The sequence below is a fragment of the Bubalus kerabau genome, chromosome 7 (genome assembly GCF_029407905.1).
Source record: "Bubalus kerabau isolate K-KA32 ecotype Philippines breed swamp buffalo chromosome 7, PCC_UOA_SB_1v2, whole genome shotgun sequence".
NCBI classification, from domain to species: Eukaryota; Metazoa; Chordata; class Mammalia; order Artiodactyla; family Bovidae; genus Bubalus; species Bubalus kerabau.
Window position 1 is genome coordinate 18,659,077 of NC_073630.1, and position 17,317 is coordinate 18,676,393.

A 17,317-nucleotide genomic window follows, 5' to 3' on the forward strand; every position below is an offset into this window, starting at 1 on the left:
AAGAGCTTTCCAGGTGGCATTAGAGGTAAATAATTCACTTGCCAATGCAGGAGACTTAAGAGCAAGGGTTTGATCTCTGGGTGGGGAAGATCCCTGGAGAAGGGCATGGCAACCTATTCCAGTATTCTTGCCTGTGGATACCCATGAACAGAGGAGCCTGGCGGGCAACAGTCCATAGGGTCACACAGAGTCGGACATAACTGAAGTGACTTGGTGCACATGCATGCAAGAGAATGGGAAAATACAAACCCTGAAAACACTAAATGTAAGGAAGCTGGAAAGGCTGTAGTAAAAAGAGGGGGAAATTATGACATAATAAGCAGCAATAATAGAGGGGGGAAAAAGGTATTTTGAAATGAAAAATAAATAAATTAATCAAGGAAGCCTAAGAGTCCTTCATGTGGACACACTCAATAATAGAGTGACAAACTACAATAAACAAACTCTAAGAGTAATGAAGGGAGAAACACAACCAGAATTATGACTGGAGTTTTCCAGGCCCCCCTCCCAATCATCAATAATACAAACAAAAATATAATCTATAACAAATAGAAAAAATAAATAATAATATCAACCAAATGGACCTAACTGACACTTACAGGTTGAAACTGCAACCTCAAATAGCAGAATACACATAATTTTCAAGTATACATGAAACATTTAACAAAACAGGTCATATGATATGCCATAAAATAAGTTCATCAAATTTAAAAGAACTGAAATCACACAGAGCATGTTCTTAAACCACAGTGAAAATAAACTAGAAAGAAATAATTCAAAGATATCTGGGAAACCCCAAAACAATTATAAGAAAACATAAAAAATATATATTTCTAAACACACTGTCATCAAAGCAAAAGGAAAACTAGAAAGTATTTTGAATTAAGTAAAATTGAAAACAACATTTAAAAATGTGTGATGCAGGGATAAATGGCTCTCAAGGGGAAATTTATAGCTTAAAATGTTTATATCAAAAGCAAACTAACAAAAATTTAAAATCAATGATCTAAAACAAGGGTTTACAGCTTTTCTTTTATAAAGAGTCAGATGGGAAATAATAGTGTGTAGTTTATTATTGCTACTAACATCTCTGCCATTGTAGTGTGAAACATTCATAAATGGATGAAAAGGACTGTACTCTAAGAGCAACCTTTATTTATAAAAAGTGTAACTTGAGTTTCATGAAATGTTCACATCCACAAAGTATTATTTTTATTTTTTCAAACCTTAAAAAATGTAAAAACCACTAAGCTTTCAGGTACTTTAAAACTAGGTGGTAAACGAAATTTGGCCTCCAGTCCATAGGTTGTAGTCTCCTGACCTAACTTTTGGCCTTACGAAGTTAGGCAAAGGGAAAAAAATTAAACAAAAAATAAATGAAAGGAAGGGTTTAATAAAGATACAAGTAGGAGAGGGGACTTTCAAGATGGTTGAGGAGTAAGATGAGGAGATCACCTTTCTCCCCATAAATACATCAAAAGTATATTTGCATGTGGAACAACTTCTCTAGAACATCTTCTGAATGCAGGTAGAAGACCCCAAACTTCCAAAAAGATAACTCAATTTCCTTAGTATGAGGCAGGGCCTAAAAAGAGAGAGAGACACACACACACAGGATTTTGGCAAGGGGAACTGCACCTCAAGGAGGGAGCATGAAGAAGGAAAAGCATCCCCACACTCTTGGAAACCCCCTCAGGGGCAGAGACAGGGAGCAGCTTTGGAACCTCAGAAGGGAATGCAGAAACAGGTGATAAGAAAGCAAAATGGAGAGAATTCATCACAGAGACAGTTGCCAAACAGCACTACCCAGTCAAGAAGCAGCTTGCACCCCAGCTGCAGCAAATGGAATGGAAGATGGGTGCGGAGGCTCAGGCTTAGGGGCTTAGACCCCTGAGTGAGGACCAGGATTGAATGCTGTGAAGAGGGGGCTAGTATAACACAGCTGAGGAAGTCCAGGGAAAAGCCTGGGCCTCTCGGAGAGGCAAAAGATAGTTGCCACAGGGACCCTCTAACGCCACAAGGTAACAGATTGCAGGAAACCACCTTCCTGAATGCTGCAGGTGGGATGAGAGGCATCTGTGAACTCCCCAACCCAGAGGTAGACGAGCCTGCCTGGCCACCACCAAAGCAGGCCAGAGCGTGAGAGGTGCAACCGGACACGACTGCAGTTTATGATCCCAGAGGGAGCAACTCAAGCTGACTGGCCACTGCCAAAGCCAGGGCAAGTGCCTGAGGCAGGGGACAACATGCTGCCACGACCAACCCAACACCAGAGGTAGCAGCTGCCACCGAGCGGTGAATGGGTGTCGGTTACTGTCCACACCTTCCTAGGAGCCTATGCAGTTTGGCTCTGCTGAGCGACGCAGGACCCAGAGCTAATTCCCCAAGGAGAGCACAAGACCCTCCTCAGACTGCAGCAATTTCCTGCAGGCCTAGATCACAGCAGGCAAATCTCCCAATCTCCCAATCCCCAATCCCCAAATCTCCCAATCTCCCAATCCCCAAATCTCCCAAATGTGGCTTCCATAATCGTCCCTCTCCCCAGCCCCAACTAAGCAAATAAGCCCTAATAAACCACTACTTTTGCCCCTTCTGACCTGGGCAGGGAAGATACACCTGAGGTAGCCTACAAAGTGGGTCCTGAATTAAAGCAGCACATACAGCTCAAAATCAGAAAAACAGTCCAATCAAAACAATGGGTGTAAGACCTAAACAGACATTTCTTTGAAGAAGACATACAGATGGCCAATAAACACATGAAAAAAAAAATGATCAACATCACTAATTATTAGAGAAATGAGATATCACCTCACACTGGTCACAATGGCCATCATCAAAAAACATACAAACAATAAATGTTGAAGAGGATATGGAGAAAAGGGAACCATTTTACACTGTTGCTGGGAATGTAATCTGATACAGCCATTATGGAGAATAGTATGGAAATTCCTTTAAAAAACTAGAAATAAATCTACTATCTGACCCAGCAGTCTCATTCTTGGGCATATACCCTGAGAAAGCCACAATCCTAAAAGACACATGCAGCCCAACGTTCACTGGAGCACTACTCACAGTAGCTAGGACATGGAAGCAACCTAGATGTCCATCTACAGGTGAAGGGATAAAGAAGTTGAGGTACATATATACAATGGAATGTTACTCAGCCAAAAAAAAAAAAAAATGAATTTGAGTCAGTTCTAGTGAGGTGGATGAACTTAGAGCCTGTTACACAGAGTAAGTCAGAAAGAGAAAAACACATATTGTATACAAACACATAAATATATACAATCTAGAAAAAGGGTGGGTACTAATGAACCTATTTGCAGGGAAGGACTAGAGACACAGATGCAGAGGATGGACTTGTAGACACAGTGGAGGAAGGAAAGGAGAGTGTGAAAGGAAAGGAGAAAGCACCTTTGATATATATACACTATCATGGGTAAAAGATATAGCTGGTAAGAAGCTATTATATAACACAGGGAGACAAGCCTGATGCTCTGCGATGACTTAGAGTGGTAGGATGGGGCTCAGGAGGGAGTGGTTATATGTACAATTATGGCTGATTTGTACTGCTGTACAGCAGAAATCAACATAACATTGTAAAGCAATTTTGCACCAATTAAAAAAATTAAAAGGTACAAATAAGATTCAATGACAATGATGAGGAATAAACAGAAAAGGAAAAATAAGGAAGTCAAAGGCTGGTAATTTGGAAAAAATCAATAAAATTGATAGACTTCAAACTCCACTAATAAAAAAAAAAGCATTCTGAAAACATATTATTAATATTAGGAATGAAATAAAAGACATATTTTGAGACCATGAGTTAATAAAGAAATGTTATAAGTAACTTCACACCAATATATTTGATACTGAGATTAAATAAAATCTGGAAAGATATAAATTTTCTAAAATTTTAATAGCTCCAGCTCTTTCAGGGTATTTTAATTGGTAATTAGAACTTTCCTAAAAAGGAACTCCAGAAACAAATGTTTTCATTGATATCTACTACTTACCATCTAAAAGAGAAATAATATGAAACCCATACAGAGCCCTTGAGAACTTAGAAGAGGAAGAAACATTCTATGGAGTCAAAAAAACGTTATTATAAAAAGCAGACAAAACTTTTCCAGAAGAAAAAAAAAACAGACAAATATCTCTACTTGAAAAATCTTTTAAAATGTTTTGCAAAGAGAATCCAGAAATACACAAAGAGGATAATACAGTTTGAACATGTTCAGTTTATTTAGTGAATAAAATCACCATATTAACAGAACAATTGGTGAAACACACACAAGAGCATCTCAGTAGATGCAGTAATAGCATTTGACAAAACCCAGAGTTCATGCATTGCAAACACTCTCACAATTTAGAGATGAAAAGGAACATTCAGTGAAACATCTATGAAAAAATCTACAGATATGATTGTACATAATGGTGACAGACTGAATATTTTCCCCTTATTAGGAACAAGTCAAGTTAGTCATTCACATCATGTCTATCAGAACTGCAATGTAAGTTGTAGCCAGTGTACCAAGTTGTTTAGTCCCTAAGTCCTGTCTGACTCTCTTGTGACTCCATGGACTGTAGCCCACCAGACTCCTCTGTCCAGGGATTTCCCAGGCAAGAAAACTGGAGTGGGTTGCATTTCCTTCTCTATGGGATCTTCCCGACCCAGGGATCAAACCACTATCTCCTGCATTGCTGGTGGATTTTTTACCACTGAGCCATCAGGGAAGCCTGGTGAGTTAAGTATAAAAAATAAAATAAAACACATACATTTTTGAGAAGAAATAAAGTTCTCTTTATATTCAAACATCATGAGTATCTACAGGAATTTACAAAAAGCAATGAGAATTAATTCATGAGTTAAACAAGATGCAGTACATAACAACTTACAAGGTCAGCAGATGTGGAGCTCTTTCGAAAGGACCCAGACTGAGGATGCTGCCTGAAGTTCTCAGGCATATCCAAATAGAAGGGTGCTACATGACGTATGCCATAAGAATAGAAGCTGTCAAATGCTCTGTCACCTTCAGAAATCAGAGTATGTGTATAGGGTGGGTGGGAAGAAATATGCTCTCAAATGTACAAGGGAGGAAGAGCTTGCATTTTGATACCTGCACAAAAAGGGCCCCACTGCTCAATTACAGCAGCATTTGTCAATAAAAAGCATGTATTTCTTTTTCTAATTCTTGTTCCATTTGATCTTGGAAGAAGAAAAAGAACTTAAAATAACAGGTGGAAATAAAGTGAAGAGGAAAAATAACCCAACAATGATTCCCTTTCTCATGGCAGATAACAAAATTAGGCCTTAGATGAGTTTAGAAACAGGGGTTCAAATCCCAGGTTGGGAAGGGCCCCTGGAGGAGGAAATGGTAACCACTCCAGTATTCTTGCTGGGACAATCCCATGGACAAAGGAGGCTGGTGGGCTACGGTCCATGGGGTCACAAAGAGTCGGACACAACTGACTCTCACCCACAAGGATAGAGGAGCTTCAAACTGGATGTGAAGAAAAATTTTGGTTTAGGTCAGAGAGTATTTTTAGTTGCTCAAGTGAAGTGATAAATTCAATATCCAAGATAAATGATAAAGCTAAGATATCTACTCTAGGTGTCACACAGAAACTGAGAAGGGGGAGTAACAATTTCAAACTATGGTGAGAGACAAAATAAAGATATTTACTGATGGCAACCTACAATCACAACCTTCAATGCTGCTGCTGCTGCTGAGTCGCTTCAGTCGTGTCCAACTCTGTGCGACCCCATAGACGGCAGCCCACCAGGCTCCCCCGTCCCTGGGATTCTCCAGGCAAATAGACCTTTCTTATTTTACCTAGTATCCACATTGTCCAACATAAGCACTCAACAGTTGTTACCACAAAAAGTGAAGAACAACTGAAAAATCTGTTAACTATTTGTTTTATGAACCTACCATTTTTGTTTATATAGCCTTTGATCTGAAAGTGAATTGCTGCTTTGTCTGACAAGAATTTTTTCTGAACTAGAAAAGAATTTTGGAGTGTATTTTCATGGTATGGTGCCTGTATGCTGAGGCAGAAAAGTTAAAATGTAGTTTCCATGCTTTATCATGTTCTAATTTACAAAAACACTAAAATATCCATTCCTTGTGGTTGAAAATTGGTATCTGTTAACTGACTCTGAGCCGACTTCTAATTTTCACTAAAAATAAATGTGAAGTTCAGGAAATACAACCAAAGCAATAGCAATACTGAACAGTAAAACTAAGACAATGTGCTACTGGACAGCAAAAGATGTATTCTATAATTTTGAATTTTACAAAGTTAATTCATAAACTTACTGTCTACATGGTTTTTGCTTTTTCTGCAAATCACCTATGTTGCTATTTACTTTACACATTTCTTGAAGTAAAATTTGAACTTTTTAGCTATCCTAATACTAACAGAGGAGCCTGGTGGGCTGCAGTCCATGGGGTCGTGAAGAGTCGGACACGACTGAGCAACTTCACTTTCACTTCTCACTTTCATGCATTGGAGAAGGAAATGGCAACCCACTCCAGTGTTCTTGCCTGGAGAATCCCAGAGACGGGGGAGCCTGGTGGGCTGCCGTCTCCAGGGTCGCACAGAGTCGGACACGACTGAGGCGACTTAGCAGCAGCAGCAATACTAAATAATAATAGTTTTCTATTACTTTTTTTCTGTCAACAGATTCAAATCTCTGTCAGAATGTTTAGGGAGGCCTGGCGAGCTGCAGTCCATGTGGTTGAAAAGAGCCGGACATGACTTAGCAACTGAACAACAATAACGTGATTTAAATTAACCACATCACACATATACAGTATATAATCCTAATTTCTCAGCATTGAAACAAAATCTTAACATAATTCCTATTGTGAGACCCAAGATAAAACAACTTCCTCATCTTATTACAGCCAGTAAGATATGAGCAAGGAATCAGAAGACATTTGTAATTTTTCATTTCTCTAGTGCATAAGTGTCTGAATACAGGCAATATTTCTTTCTCCAACAGAAAAATATATTTGGAACCTGAGAAAAGTCTGTGTCATCTATAATCACTGTGGTACTTGAATTAACCACTTAAGCCATTTGCTTTTTACTAGTTTTGTTAAGCTTTTCTCTTCTGATCCCATTTTAAGTGCATAAACATATCCATGAATATACATATATGTAATGCCTTTCTTACATCAATTCCATGCCTCACTTACAAACCAATATTATTATATCTAAAAATATTTAAAAGAGGTTCCAGAGATTGTGATTAACTACAGTTTGACAATTTATTTCTCTGTTTGAGTTCTTTAAAATATATTTCATATAAATATTGTAATTAAGTCTAAGTATTACTTTTCAAAGTTTGTTACTTTCAACGAACACATATTTGTGTGTCTGCCCTATGCAAAGCTGTGTTTTTATACAGTAAGAAATATTAACACAATAATAAATGATGCTCTAATAAAACCCTGCTATAAAAAACTTGTGATTCATAACAACAGACAGAGATGTGAATTTTGATGCATGGATTAATAAAGATAAAGAACTTGAAAATATTCATTAGACCTTAAAAAGAAAGTTTATATATCTAATGAATTATCTTCAAAATTTTTTTAGACAAATAAATTTTAGAAATATGGAAGCTGGAAAAAGAAAGGGCTTCATTGCACATGATCTAGCTTCTCAGTATTATAAATTGACAAATCTTAAAGACACAAAACTAATAGAGTTTTGCCAAGAAAATGCACTGGTCATAACACCTTCTTCCAACAACACAAGAGAAGACTCTATACATGGACATCACCAGATGGTCAACACCAAAATCAGATTGATTACATTCTTTGCAGCCAAAGATGGAGAAGCTGTATACAGTCAACAAAAACAAGACCAGGAGTTGACTGTGGCTCAGATCATGAACTCCTTATTGCCAAATTCAGACTTAAATTTAAGAAAGTAGGGAAAACCAATACACCATTCAGGTATGACCTAAATCAAATCCCTTATGATTATACAGTGGAAGTGAGAAATAGATTTAAGGGACTAGATCTGATAGAGAGAGTGCCTGATGAACTATGGAATGAGGTTCGTGACATTGTACAGGAGACAGGGATCAAGACCATCCCCATGGAAAAGATATGCAAAAAAGCAAAATGGCTATCTGAGGAAGCCTTACAAATAGCTGTGAAAAGAAGAGAAGCAAAAAGCAAAGGAGAAAAGGAAAGATATAAACATGTGAATGCCGAGTTCCAAAGAATAGAAAGAAGGGATAAGAAAGACTTCCTCAGCAATCAATGCAAAAAAATAGAGTAAAACAACAGAATGGGAAAGACTAGAGATATCTTCAAGAAAATTAGAGACACCAAGGGAACATTTCATGCAAAGATGGGCTCGATAAAGGACAGAAATGGTATGGACCTAACAGAAGCAGAAGATATTAAGAAGAGATGGCAAGAATACACAGAAGAACTGTACAAAAAAGATCTTCACGATCCAGATAATCATGATGGTGTGATCACTGACCTAGAGCCAGACATCCTGGAATGTCAAGTCAAGTGGGCCTTAGAAAGCATCACTACAAACAAAGCTAGTGGAGGTGATGGCATTCCAGTTGAGCTATTTCAAATCCTGAAAGATGATGCTGTGAAAGTGCTACACTCAATATGCCAGCAAATTTGGAAAACTCAGCAGTGGCCACAGAACTGGAAAAGGTCAGTTTTCATTCCAATCCCAAAGAAAGGCAATGCCAAAGAATGCTCAAACTACCGCACAATTGCACTCATCTCACACGCTAGTAAAGTAATGCTCAAAATTCTCCAAGCCAGGCTTCAGCAATATGTGAACCGTGAACTTCCAGATGTTCAAGCTGGTTTTAGAAAAGGCAGAGGAACCAGAAATCAAATTGCCAACATCCGCTGGATCATGGAAAAAGCAAGAGAGTTCCAAAAAACATCTATTTCTGCTTTATTGACTATGCCAAAGCCTTTGACTGTGTGGATCACAAAAAACTGTGGAAAATTCTGAAAGAGATGGGAGTATCAGACCATCAGACCTGCCTCTTGAGAAGCCTATATGCAGGTCAGGAAGCAACAGTTAGAAGTGGACATGGAACAACAGACTGGTTCCAAATAGGAAAAGGAGTACTTCAAGGCTGTATATTGTCACCCTGCTTATTTAACTTCTATGCAGAGTACATCATGAGAAACGCTGGACTAGAAGAAACACAAGCTGGAATCAAGACTGCCAGGAGAAATATCAATAACCTCAGATATGCAGATGACACCACCCTTATGGCAAAAAAGGAAGAGGAACTCAGATGCCTCTTGATGAAAGTGAAAGTGGAGAGTGAAAAAGTTGGCTTAAAGCTCAACATTCAGAAAACGAAGATCATGGCATCCGGTCCCATCACTTCATGGGAAATAGATGGGGAAACAGTGGAAACAGTGTCAGACTTTATTTTTTTAGGCCCAAAATCACTGCAGATGGTGACTGCAGCCATGAAATTAAAAGACGCATATCCTTGGAAGGAAAGTTATGACCAACCTAGATAGCATATTCAAAAGCAGAGACATTACTTTGCCAACAAAGGTCCGTCTAGTCAAGGCTATGGTTTTTCCTGTGGTCATGTATGGATGTGAGAGTTGGACTGTGAAGAAAGCTGAACGCCGAAGAGTTGATGCTTTTGGACTGTGGTGTTGGAGAAGACTTGAGAGTCCCTTGGACTGCAAGGAGATCCAACCAGTCCATCCTAAAGGAGATCAGCCCTGGGATTTCTTTGGAAGGAATGATGCTGAAGCTGAAACTCCAGTACTTTGGTCATCTCATGAGAAGAGCTGACTCATTCAAAAAGACTCTGATGCTGGAAGGGATTGGGGGCAGGAGGAGAAGGGGACAACAGAGGATGAGATGGCTGGATGGCATCACCGACTCGATGGACATGAGTCTGGGTGAACTCCGGGAGTTGGTGATGGACAGGGAGGCCTGGCATGCTGCAATTCATGGGGTCACAAAGAGTCGGACACGACTGAGCGACTGAACTGAACTGAAACATATAATTACCCATTTTAGTGCCTTTTTGCTTCTCCAGGTACAATTTTTGAAATACTTTACTTTAATAAGATATTTCTTTGCTATCCAAAATCCCTCTCAAAAATATGTTTTGATTTTCCAATTATAGATAAGTACAGAAACAAAAATATAATATGTAGTTACCATTACTGAAATTATTACTTAGATAATTGTTTTAGAATTAACACCTGTAAGCTGTTTTAAATTTGTAAAATATTAGTACATCATATATTAAATATAAATATCCAATAATTTTTTCTTCTTTGCAACAATGATTAGGAAATGATAGCTAAGAAAATATACATTTGTGGCTATAAAGTAGAAAACAATATGTATTTCAGGTAAAGAGATGAGAAAATCTTTACTAAAAGTTTGCTTTTTAAAACATTTCTTGCTAAGGTAGAGATTAAAATATATTCATGTGTGCTCTGTGCTAAGTTGCTTCAGTCATGTCCGACTCTTTGTGACCCATGGACGATAGCCTGCCAGGCTCCTCTGTCCATAGGATTCTCCAGACAAGAATACTGGAGTGGGTAGGGATCGAACACGAGTCTCTTAAAACATCTCCTGCATTTGCAGGCAGGCTTTTTACCATTAGCACCACCTGGGAAGTCCAAAATATATTCATGGTAACTGCAATTTTATTTACTGACTGTTCACTTGGGTTAAGCACAAAATAGAAGAAAACAGAAAAACTATGAAATAGAAGAAAACAAATTATTAAATATAACATTATATCCTCTTTTAACTTGAATTTAAGTTAACTTCTATTTACCAACTGTTCAAATAATGTTGCAAATTTTTATTCTATTTTGCATTGATGTTACTCACTCAGCTGCATTCTTGTTGAAAAATATCTCAGGAAAACACTGACAAGTTTCCACTTGTCTTTGTAAATAAAAAAACATGGAAATTAAAATATATCTATATATGTAAAATATTATGCATATATTATGAAATATAGGTAATTTTGTAATATAATATGTATTATATTTAGTTTTGAAAACCTCTGTTCACAATGCTTGTTTTAGAAAATTTATAACCTTCTTTTACTGCATTCTGTTATATTATGAAAATCTGAAAACAAGGCTTCTCTATTTCAACTACTAAAGGTTTCATCTCACAGATAATTAAACTTTTCCCAATGTATTTCCAGATTCATTTTAAAAGATCTAGCACTCATGTCTTTTTACAACTTAATCTTCCACATGTTAATGTTGCTTTTCAGAAAATTATCTTAATGATGATGTTATGTGGAAAGGATCCTTGGTATATAAATGTATAAAAATGCAAACAACATCTTTGTGGACTCAATTTCTGCAAGTACAAGCTATGTAAAGAAATTATTGTTTTTTGGGATTGTTATTATTTTTGCTTAATGTAGCTTTTGATTAATCAGTTAAAAGTTTAAGAGTTGAGGATGCTCCAAACAGGCTAGTTTAAAATCCTCCCAGATTTTAAATTTCAAAACTATAGAAAAGTTGAAAAAATAGCAAAATGAATACCGGCAAGCACTTCAGCTAGATTTACCAAATATTAGCCTATGCAGTCTCTTTCTCTCCCTGCTCTTCATATTGTTTGTTTCTAACCATCTGAAATTAATTTGCAGATATTATTCCACTTACTCCTAAATAATGCAACATATATTCTCCTAAAAACTAAAAGACACCCGTATATAAGATCAATGCCACAATCATACTCATTAAATAAAAAACTGACCTAATTATAATGATGCTATAAGTCCAGATTCAATACTTCCTAATTATCCTAATATTGTTCTTTATAACTTTTTGTTGTTGTTTTTATTTGTGTAAATCTAGAATCCCATCACAAATCTTTCATGGCATGCTGTTGTTTTGTCAGTCTCCTAGAGAATAGTTCCCCAGACTCTTACTGTCTTTCACATTTAATATTTTGAACAACCCAGATCAGTTGTTTTGCAGAATACTTCTCTGTCTCTATGTAAATAGAGTAAAATTAAGTATTTTTGTTAAGAATACTGCAAAGGCAAAACACTACATAGACACCTTTCATTTCATCACATAAAGATCAAATAATGTTATTTTATCCCATCATTAAAGATGCTGGATTAGGTAATGTAGGTCTCTATCAAGTCCTTCCATTTTACAGGCAAAGATTTCCTTTTGTAATTAATAAGTAATCTCAGCTGTGATGACTTCCATTTATGTTCAAGCAACCATTAATGATACTTTGATGAATTAAGTTTACATTGGAAGTTTTAAATGGAAATTTCTAATTGTACAATTTGTTGTACATTTGTAGGTATTTGTTAAGAAATGTTTCTTTCTCGCAGATACTTCTTTTTAGTATTCAAAATAGTATAATTAATTACTATGAATATTATGTTTTAACTTTTGAATATGAAACAATTTTAGAGTAACATAAAAGCTGAAAAAAATAATATACAGTGTCCATTTGCTTTCACTATTTTCCCCTAATATGAACATTTTCCTTAACTATAGCACAATGATCAAAATCAAGAAGTTAACATTGGTACGATACTTTTAATTAAAGTAAAAATTCTGTTTGGACTGCAGCATTTTTTGCTGCTAATGTCCTCTTTCTGTGATGGGATGCAATTCAGAATATCACACTGCAATTTGGTCTTTTTCATCCTTCTCTTATCTTTCATGACCTTAACACTTTTGAAGTATCAGTTCAGTTCAGTCCCTCAGTCATGTCCGACTCTGTGGTCAGTTATTTTGCAGAATGGTCCTCAACTTAAGTTCGTCTAATAGGAAAGAATACTAAAGTTAATTTGTATTATAATCAGATGTTACATGATGCTGTTATATCTAAGGCTGGTAATTCAAAACTTGATTATTTAGTTAAGGTAGTATTTTCAGAGTTTCTCCAGCACAAAAGAATTATTATTCTCTTTGTAATTAACCAATACTTGGAGGAGATACTTTGAGAGTATGCAAATGTCCCCTCAATCAATTTGCGCACCTATTTTTGCAGCCATTGGAAGACTTTATCTGCAGTTTGGTGTCCTAATGATAACTTTTTATTTCCCTCCTTGCTTTTATATATAATCATTATAAATATTAAGCATTTTTAAGTATGAATATTAATTTTTCTTCCTCTTGTTTTAATTGTCCAAGGGAGGGATTTCTGGAACATATGCTGTTTGTTTTCCATAATGGCTTTATCATGTTGCATTTTCACTAGCAATATATGGGAAATCTAATTGCTCCATGTTCCTGTCAGGACTAGGTTCTGTCATTGTATATGATTTTAACCATTCTAATAAGTGTGAGTGCTATTTTACCCTGTGTGTGTGCCCATGTGTGTGTTTTAATTCAGTGTAACAATCACCATAATCAATATTCCTCATGGTTCCCATACATAGATCCCTACCCACACACATCTAAACTACTGGCTATCTACCACTGATTAGTGCTCCACACTATATTTTTTTATTTTGGAGAATTTAAAATAAATGGAATCACATGTTATATATTTTGAAACTGGCTTTTTTCATTTTGTATTATACATTTGATTTATACACACACGTATATATAATATACTGTTATATAAACATATATGTGCCGTGCCATGCTTAGTCACTCAGTTGTGTCCAACTCTTTGCGACCCCACGGACTGTAGCCCACCAGTCTCCTCTGTACATGGGGATTCTCCAGGCAAGAATACTGGGTTGCCATGCCCTCCTCCAGGAGATCTTCCCAACCCAGGAATCGAACCCATGTCTCCCGCACAAAGGGCAGATTCTTTTACTCATAGTAAAAATATAGTGTTGGATGTTTACAAAATAATTTATTTTTATCAGAGTAGTGTTCCAATGTACATGTGCACCACAGTTTGTATATCTACTCAGAAGCTGAAATATGTTTGGGTTATTTCCCTATTAAGGGTTTAAGCATGTTATAAGAGACATGTTTTTCTTTCTTTCTTTCAAATATAAATGCTCTGTACTTCAATTTCTTACTATATTGCCATATTGCACTGGCCATGATTTCTAGAACTGTATGAATGAAGAGTGGTGAGAAGGACACAGCATGCTTCATTCTTGAACTTAAAGGCAGAAAGTTAAGGTTTACATTGTTAAGCATGATATTAGGTATATATAGTGATTTTCATTTTTTGTTTTAAAGATGTCATTTATCAATTAAGAATGTCTCCTTTCATTCTGAGAATGCTCAGTGTTTTTACCATGAATGAATGTTGGACTTCTTAAGTGATTTTCTGCATATTTGAGATAATAAGGTTTCTAATTTTTAGTTTATTTATGTAATAAATTATATAGTTTTTTGAATTTTGGACCAGCTTGCATTCTTGGGGTAAACTCCACTTGCTTATACTGCATTTTATTTTGCTGGATTCAAAGTGTTAATATTTTTTGAGAATTTTGTGTCAATGCTCTTGAGGTATATCGGTATTTGGTTTGTATTTCATGCAATATCTTTTTTTTTGTTTGTTTTTGGTCACACCATATGACTTATGAGATCTTAATTCCTCAACAAGGGATCAAACTCAGGTCCATGAAGTGAAAGCCTGAGTCTGAAATGCTGGGCCACTGGGGAACTCCCTATTTTTGGTCATATATTTTATCTGCTTTTAGCATTTGAAAAACATTGTGCTCATACTCAGTCACTAAGTATGTCTGACTCTTTGCAATACCTTGGACTGTAGCCTGCCAGGCTCCTCTGTCCATGGGATTTCCCAGGTAAGAATATTGGAGTCAGTTGCCATTTCCTTTTCCAAGGGATCTTCCTGACCCAGGGATTGAACCTGTGTCTCGTGTGTCTCCTGAATTGGTAGGCTGATTCTTTACACTGAGCCATCTGGGAAGCCCTTAGGGAAACACAGGATTCATTAAATAAGTGGGTATTGTTTTCATCTTGTCTATCATCTATTCTTGCAAGAGACTGGCAGAATTTGATTTCTTCCCAAAAGGATATGTGAATTCACTGTGAATACTTCTAAGTCGGATTTCTTTGTTAAAAAGTTTATAGTTATATATTAAAACTTTTAATTGATAATGGTCTATTAAAATCATCTATTTCAAGAAATTTGACTTAATAAAAGTTAAGGTGTAACTGTCACAGATGGAGTTAAAGATGTGGCAAACCTTGTAGACAATCTCTTCTACTTTGTATTTCTTTTTTTTTTTTATTTTAAATTTTATTTTTAAACTTTACAAAATTGTATTAGTTTTGCCAAATATCAAAATGAATCTGCCACAGGTATACATGTGTTCCCCATCCTGAACCCTCCTTCCTCCTCCCTCCCCATACCATCCCTCTGGGTCTTCCCAGTGCACTAGCCCCAAGCATCCAGTATCCTGCATCGAACCTGGACTGGCAACTCGTTTCATACATGATATTACACATGTTTCAATGCCATTCTCCCAAATCTTCACGCCCTCTCCCTCTCCAACAGAGTCCATAAGACTGTTCTATACATCAATGCCTCTTTTGCTGTCTCATACACAGGGTTATTGTTACCATCTTTCTAAATTCTGTATATATGCGTTAGTATACTGTATTGGTGTTTTTCTTTCTGGCTTACTTCACTCAGTATAATAGGCTCCAGTTTCATCTACCTCATTAGAACTGATTCAAATATATTCTTTTTAATGGCTGAGTAATACTCCATTGTGTATATGTACCACTGCTTTCTTATCCATTCATCTGCTGATGGACATCTAGGTTGCTTCCGTGTCCTGGATATTATAAACAGTGCTGCGATGAATATTGGGGTACACGTGTCTCTTTCCCTTCTGGTTTCCTCAGTGTGTATGCCCAGCAGTGGGATTGCTGGATCATAAGGCAGTTCTATTTCCAGTTTTTTAAGGCATCTCCACACGGTTCTCCATAGTGGCTGTACCAGTTTGCATTCCCACCAACAGTGGAAGAGGGTTCCCTTTTCTCCACACCTTCTCCAGCATTTATTGCTTGTAGACTTTTGGATCGCAGCCATTCTGACTGGTGTGAAATGGTACCTCATAGTGGTTTTGATTTGCATTTCTCTGATAATGAGTGATGTTGAGCATCTTTGCATGTGTTTGTTAGCCATCTGTATGTCTTCTTTGGAGAAATGTCTATTTAGTTATTTGGCCCATTTTTTGATTGGGTCATTTATTTTTCTGGAGTTGAGCTGTAGGAGTTGCTTGTATATTTTTGAGATTAGTTGTTTGTCTGTTGCTTCATTTGCTATTATTTTCTCCCATTCTGCAGGCTGTCTTTTCACCTTGCTAATAGTTTCCTTTGTTGTGCAGAAGGTTTTAAGTTTAATTAGGGCCCATTTGTTTATTTTTGCTTTTGTTTCCAATATTCTGGGAGGTGGGTCATAGAGGATCCTGCTGTGATGTATGTCGGAGAGTGTTTTGCCTATGTTCTCCTCTAGGAGTTTTATAGTTTCTGGTCTTTCGTTTAGATCTTTAATCCATTTTGAGTTTATTTTGGTGTATGGTGTTAGAAAGTGTTCTAGTTTCATTCTTTTACAAGTGGTTGACCAGATTTCCCAGCACCACTTGTTAAAGAGATTGTCTTTAATCCATTGTATATTCTTGCCTCCTTTGTCAAAATAAGGTATCCATATGTGCATGGATTTATCTCTGGGCTTTCTATTTTGTTCCATTGATCTATATTTCTGTCTTTGTGCCAGTACCATACTGTCTTGATGACTGTGGCTTTGTAGTAGAGCCTGAAGTCAGGCAGGTTGATTCCTCCAGTCCCATTCTTCTTTCTCAAGATAGCTTTGGCTATTTGATGTTTTTTGTATTTCCATACAAATTGTGAAATTATTTGTTCTAGCTCTGTGAAGAATACTGTTGGTAGCTTGATAGGAATTGCACAGAATCTATAAATTGCTTTGGGTAGTATACTCATTTTCACTATATTGATTCTTCCAAAAATTTCTTGTAACCTCACATCGGCTACAAATCACTGAAATGTGGCATGAAAATAACTGTAAGCATTTTTACAAACACTTTGCTAACTTAAAAGTTCAAGAAATACACCCCCAGAGTGAAATCCTTATTTTAGCCCTAAAGAACCTGGATAATATGACAGTATACATTTTTAATGTAATTCAATAAAAATCACTTAGTGCCATCCCCCATTTTTCCCTGAACTTCTCAATATGCTTCTTAGGCTAAAAGCTTTCAGAATTAATACAACATTGGGAAAAATGTTTAATTGTGTTCTAATTTTATATTTGATATGGACTGAGTATCTTTAGTCATGCCAATTAAACTTCTTGGCCTTTATAT

At 36.6% G+C, this 17,317-nt stretch overlaps 1 long non-coding RNA gene across 1 annotated transcript in view; it reads right to left on the reverse strand.

The window, feature by feature from the left end:
* Positions 1-4,223: 4,223 nt before the first annotated feature.
* The window catches only part of LOC129657497 (uncharacterized), a 58,689-nt gene continuing 45,595 nt past the window's right edge, over positions 4,224-17,317 (reverse strand). The window contains exon 2 of the long non-coding RNA XR_008716773.1: positions 4,224-4,740. This is a non-coding gene — a long non-coding RNA (uncharacterized LOC129657497). The remainder of the gene's footprint in view (positions 4,741-17,317) is intronic.